Source organism: Heterodontus francisci, chromosome 31 (genome assembly GCF_036365525.1).
Source record: "Heterodontus francisci isolate sHetFra1 chromosome 31, sHetFra1.hap1, whole genome shotgun sequence".
In the NCBI taxonomy this organism is placed as follows: domain Eukaryota; kingdom Metazoa; phylum Chordata; class Chondrichthyes; order Heterodontiformes; family Heterodontidae; genus Heterodontus; species Heterodontus francisci.
This window is the reverse complement of record NC_090401.1, coordinates 58,322,970-58,329,124: the sequence shown is the minus strand read 5'-3', so window position 1 is coordinate 58,329,124 and position 6,155 is coordinate 58,322,970.

The window sequence follows — 6,155 nt, the reverse complement described above, 5'->3', positions numbered from 1 at the left end:
GTTTGAATCCTTCCAATCAGGTTTCTGTCCCTGCCACAGTACCAATGCAGCATTTATCAAAGTCACAAATAACATCCTATGTGACTGTGACAAAGGTGAACTATCGCTCTTTATCCTGCCTGCATCCTTTGACATTGGTTACCACACTGTCCTCCATGAACACCTCTTCACCGTCATCCAGCTGGGTGGCACAACTCTCAGCTACTTCCATTCTAATCTATCTGATCGTAGCCAGAGAATCACCTGCAATGGCCTCTCATCTTGCTCCCATACCCTTACTTCTGGTGTCCCCCGAGGATATATCCTTTGCCCTGTTGTATTTCTCATCTACATGCTACCCCTCAACGACATCATCCACAAACACAGCGTTAGTTTCACAAGTACACTGACGACACCCAGCTCTACCTCACCATCACCTCTCTTGACTCCTCTACTATTGCTAGATTGTCAGACAGCTTATCTGACATCCAGTACCGGATGAGCAGAAACGTCCTCCAATTAAGTGTTGGGGAAGGCCAAAGCCACTGTCTTCGGTCCCCGCCGGAAATTACGTTCCCTAGCTACCGACTCCATTCCTCTCCCTGGCAACTGTCTGAGGCTGAACCAGACTGTTTTAAACCTTGGTGTCATATTAAACCCTGAGATGAGCTTTTGACCAAATAACTGTGCCTTCACTAAGATGATCATTTTCCACCTCCTTAAGATTGCCCAACTAGTGTTAGCTGTGGCTTAGTTGGTAGCACTGTTGGTTCTGCGTTGTAAGGTTCTAGGTTCAAGTCCCACTCCAGGACAGCACAAAAATCAAGGCTGACACTCCAGTGCAATTCCGAGGGATTGATATGCTGTTGGAGGTGTTGTCTTTTGGATGAGATGTAAAACCAGGACCCTGTTTGCTCTCTCAGCTGGACATAACAGATCCCACGGCACTATTTCAAAGAAGTGGAGGGCAGTTCTTCCTGGTGTCCTGGCCAATATTTACCCCTCAATCAATGTCACAAAAACAGATTATCTGATCATTATCACTCTGCTGTTTGTGGGAGCTTGCTGTGTATAAATTGGCTGCTACATTTTTTACATTACAACAGTGACTACCCTTCAAAAGTACTTCATTGGCTGTAAAGCACTTTGAGATGTCTGGTGCTCATGAAAAGTGCTGTAACTCCACTCTTGCCTCAGCTCATCTGCTACTGAAACCCTCATCCATTGCCTTTGTTACCTCTAGATGTGTCTATTCCAATGTATTCCTGGCTAGTCTCCCATATTCTAGCCTCTGTAACCTTGAAGTCATCCAAAACTCTGCTGCCAATGTCCTTACTCGCACCAAGTCCCGTTTACCCAACATCCTGGTGCTTGCTGACCTACATTGGCTCCTCAATAGCAAAATTTTCATCCTTGTTTTTAAATCCCTTCATGGCCTCTCCCCTCTCTGTTTCTGTAGTATCCTCCAGCCCCCAACCCTGTGCTAATCTAATTCTGGCCTCCTGAGCAGCCCCGCTTTTAATTGCTCTACAATTGGTGACTGTGCCTTCAGTTGCCTAGGCCCTAAGTTCTGGAACTCCCTCTCTAAACCTCCCTGCCTCTCTACCTCTCTTTCCTCCTTTAAGATGCTCCTTAAAACCTACCTCTTTGACCAAGCTTTTGGCCATCTGCCCTAATATTGCCTTACATGGCTCGGTGTCAAATTTTGCTTTATAATGCTCCTGTGATGTGCGTTGGGATGTTTCATTACGCTAACGGTGCTATATAAATGCAAGTTGTTGTTGAGTAATTTTCTGCTATTTGACAGAGCATTGTATGCTAGCAGGTCCTTAAGGAATATTGGACAAAGAGGAACAAATGCCCACTACACCGTCTGCCCAATTTTCCGTCCAATAAAATAAATTGTTGGAAAAATTGGCTGAGCTACATAACAGGTGCACACGATCCTCGAGGTTCAATAATCCAATAGATACAAGTGATAGTGTATGATTCTCTGTGCCAGGACTGCAAGAACAGAAAGTTTATCCTGTAGTTGCTCAGGTACCACTGGCCCTTTGGTATTGAAATCCATCAAATGGATCAATCCAACATAGATTCCATAATGATCAAGTGAGGCATGGCCACGTGGATGAGGTACTGAAGGACAGCAAATGACACTATACACCAACATGAGTAAGAACCTACAGGAATGAGAGTAAGGGAGAAAACTGGGGACTAGGGAAGTGCGTTGAAACAAGACCGAACACAACAACAACGATTATCAAACAAAATTTGACTCCAAACGAAATAAGAAGAGTGTAGGGCAGGTGATCGAATATTTGGTGAAAGAGGTAGATTTCAACAAGCATCTTAAAGGACAAGAGAAAGGTAGAGAGGAGGAGCGAGTTAGGGAGGGAATTTCAGAGCTTAATTAGGGTCTAGTTAGCTGAAGGCATGGCCAACAATAGTGGAGTGAAGAAAATTGGGGATGTGCAAGAGGCCAGAGTTGGAGGAGTGTAGAGATCTCAGAGGGTTGTAGGGCTGAAGGAGGTTACAGAGATAGGGAGGGGCAAGGCCATGGAGGGAATTTGAAAACAAGCATCAGAATTTTTAAAATTGAGGTGTCACCAGACCTGGAGATAGTGTTGGTCAGCAAACACAGGGGTGATGGGTGAACGGGACTTGGTATGAATTGGGACATGGGCAGCAGAGTTTTGGATGATTTTGAAGGGCAGAAGATGGAAGGTTGGCCATGGACAGAATAGTCCAAGTCTTGAGGTAACAAAGGCATGGATGAGGGTTTCATATAGAATTGTTTAAATATTGTACCATAAAATATTCTGTTATGTATATGCCTTTCTCCCTCTTATGTGCAGTATTTTGAACATAGTAATAGCCGCTCGAACCTGCTCCTCAGTTTAAATAGATCACAGCTGATTTTATTTTACATGCACAGCATTTTGCTATTCCTTTCTCGCCCTTTAGCTATTCGGTTTATATTGGGTGTAATCTTAAATAATTTCTGTAATTTATATTATGGAATAAAAAAATCTCAACTATAAGTGCTGTTGTAACGATTAAAAAAGAAAACTGTGAATTCTGGAAATTAGGAATGAAAAATAAAGTGTTACAAGTGTACACCTGGTTGGTTAGTTTACAGCTGGAAGAGAGAGAAATTATAACATTTTAGGGATGACCCTTGCTCAGAACCCTGGTTTTTAAGCTATTGTTGAACTGAGTTGCATAAATTGAAAAAAAAATCTGTGTCTGATGCTATGCTTAACTGCAGTTTGATCAAATGTTACAAGTTTGTTCGGGGACTGAAATTCAAAGGTGGTTCAAATCTTTTCATTCTGTCTGCTTTCAATTTCGACGCCTCCCCCCCACCACCCCCCCCCCCCCCCCCCATCTTGAACAGGGCTAGCAGGCAATTGTCAATTCCCAAATACGATACATTGGGGTTTTTAACCATTTTTTCACAGAACAGTTTTGGAAAAATTAGTTACATTTAAAAGTTGTATTAACAGAGTGTATTCACACAAGTTTTTCTTTAAAAAAGGCACTGAGCTGAAAAATGATTTAAATTCTAATGAGCTAGGGTTTGCAGTTGTTTTCCTGAAAACAGTAAGCAATTGGTAATTCCAAACCTTGTTATATTCTTTCAGGAGCATTTAACAGGGATTGTCTAGACTATCGCAAAGATATAAAATTGAGATTGTATTATTTGCAGGCACTCAGGTTTTTAAATAAGAAGCTTTCAGAACAAACTTTGGTCAGAGGTCCAAAATGCTTTAGATTAGATAGAAGTTACTTTGTTTAATTCAAACAAGGCACACTGAAGTAGTGAAATGCAGTACATTCATTATTTTGTTTTATTAAACAAGGATAAATTGTATTGATTGAATTAGGAGCCTGATCATAATAATTGCTCTTGGAGAGGCATATAGTGAAAACGCAAATATCCACTTTAAATTACAAGCAGGCTCTAGGATTACCAACCCTCTGGATTATCATGAAGTCTCCAGGGATTAAGGATTAATACACATACATTACAATAGTGACTACTCTTCTAAAGTATTGCATTGGCTATAAGGTGCTTTGGGATGTCATGAGGTTGTGAAAGGCACTATAAAAATGAAATAAAAACAAGGAATGCTGGAACTACTCAGCAGGTCTGGCAGCATCTGTGGAGAGAGAAGCAGAGTTAATGTTAATTCTGCTTCTCTCTCCACAGATGCTGCCAGACCTGCTGAGTATTTCCAGCAATTCTTGTTTTTCTTTCAGATTTCCAGGATCCGCAGTATTTTGCTTTTATATTACTATAAAAATGAAAGTTCTTTCTTTGCTGCACTCTGCCGTCAGCAATCAGCAGGCAATCATAGGGGCATCAGAGAGAATGTAAATTTTTTTTTTAATACCTTTGTTTATTAGTTCTAAAATTATTGCAGGAAAAGGCTGTTGGGCCGGGTGGAGCAGTTGGAGGCAGGAGTCATGTGATGAATATGTCCAACTAGAGTTGACAACACTGTGGGTACTATTGTTACACCACTGAGTTATGCTATCTAGGGTTAACTACTGGGCAGTATAGGCACATCCCTAAATGTAAGATTTAAATATAAGACTGCCGATGAGGGACACAAGCACCACAGTATCCATGACAGTATCTAACACAAGACCCTAAACTTGCAACAGGGACATTTACAGATATTGACCCAGAAAACAAGTCATCAAGAGCTGCAACTCTTTAACATAGCCAGGCCTTGTGATGCTTCTTTGGCCTCCTTGTCTCAAGAGACAATGGGAAAGCGCCTAGAGGTGGTGAGTGGTTTGTGGCGCAGCGCCTGGAGTGGCTATAAAGGCCAATTCTAGAGTGACAGACTCTTCCACAGGTGCTGCAGATAAAATTCGTTGTCAGGGCTGTTACACAGTTGGCTCTCCCCCTGCACTTCTGTCTTTTTTCCTGCCAACTGCTAAGAATCTTCAACTCGCCACTCTTTAGCCCCGCCTTTATGGCTGTCTGCCTGCTCTGGCGATCACTGGCAACTGACTCCCACGACTTGTGGTCAATGTCACAGGACTTCATGTTGCGTTTGCAGACATCTTTAAAGCGGAGACATGGACGGCTGGTGGATCTGATACCAGTGACGAGCTCGCTGTACAATGTGTCCTTGGGGATCCTGCCATCTTCCATGCGGCTCACATGGCCAAGCCATCTCAAGCGCTGCTTGCTCAGTAGGGTGTATATGCTGGGGATGTTGGCCGCCTCAAGGATTTCTGCGTTGGAGATACGGTCCTGCCACCTGATGCCAAGGATTCTCCGGAGGCAGCGAAGATGGAATGAGTTGAGTCGTCGCTCTTGGTTGACATACATTGTCCAGGTCTCGCTGCCGTAGAGCAAGGTACTGAGGACACAGGTTCGATACACTTGGACTTTTGTGTTCTGTGTCAGTGCACCATTTTCCCACACTCTCTTGGCCAGTCTGGGCATAGCAACGGACGTCTTTCCCATGTGCTTGTTGATTTCTGCATCGAGAGACAGGTTACTGATGAGCCTAGGTAGGTGAACTCTTGAACCACTTCCAAAGCGTGGTCGCTGATATTGATGGATGGAGCATTTCTGACGTCCTGTCCCATGATGTTCGTTTTCTTGAGGCTGATGGTTAGGCCAAATTCATTGCAGGCAGCTGCAATCCTATCCCTGAGTCTCTGCAGACACTCTTCAGTGTGAGATGCTAATGCAGCATTGTCAGCAAAGAGGAGTTCCCTGATGAAGACTTTCTGTACTTTGGTCTTCGTTCTAAGAGGAGCAAGGTTGAACAACCTGCATCTGATCTTGTGTGGAGGAAAATTCCTTCTTCTGAAGACTTGAACGCATGTGAGAGCAGCAGTGAGAAGAAGATCACAAACAGTGTAGGTGCGAGAACACAGCCCTGTTTCACACCACTCAGGATAAGAAAGGGGTCTGATGAGGCATTGCTATGCTTTCATATTGTCATGGAATTTGTGCCTTTTATATTGTCATGAAATGAGATGATGATACTTAGTAGCTTTGGTGGACATCCGAACTTTGCTGGTAGTCTGAAGAGACCACGTCTGCTGACAAGGTCAAAGGCTTTGGTGAGATCTATGAAAGCAATGTAGAGGGGAATCTGTTGTTCTCGGCATTTCTCCTGTAACAGCCTAGGATACATTACATC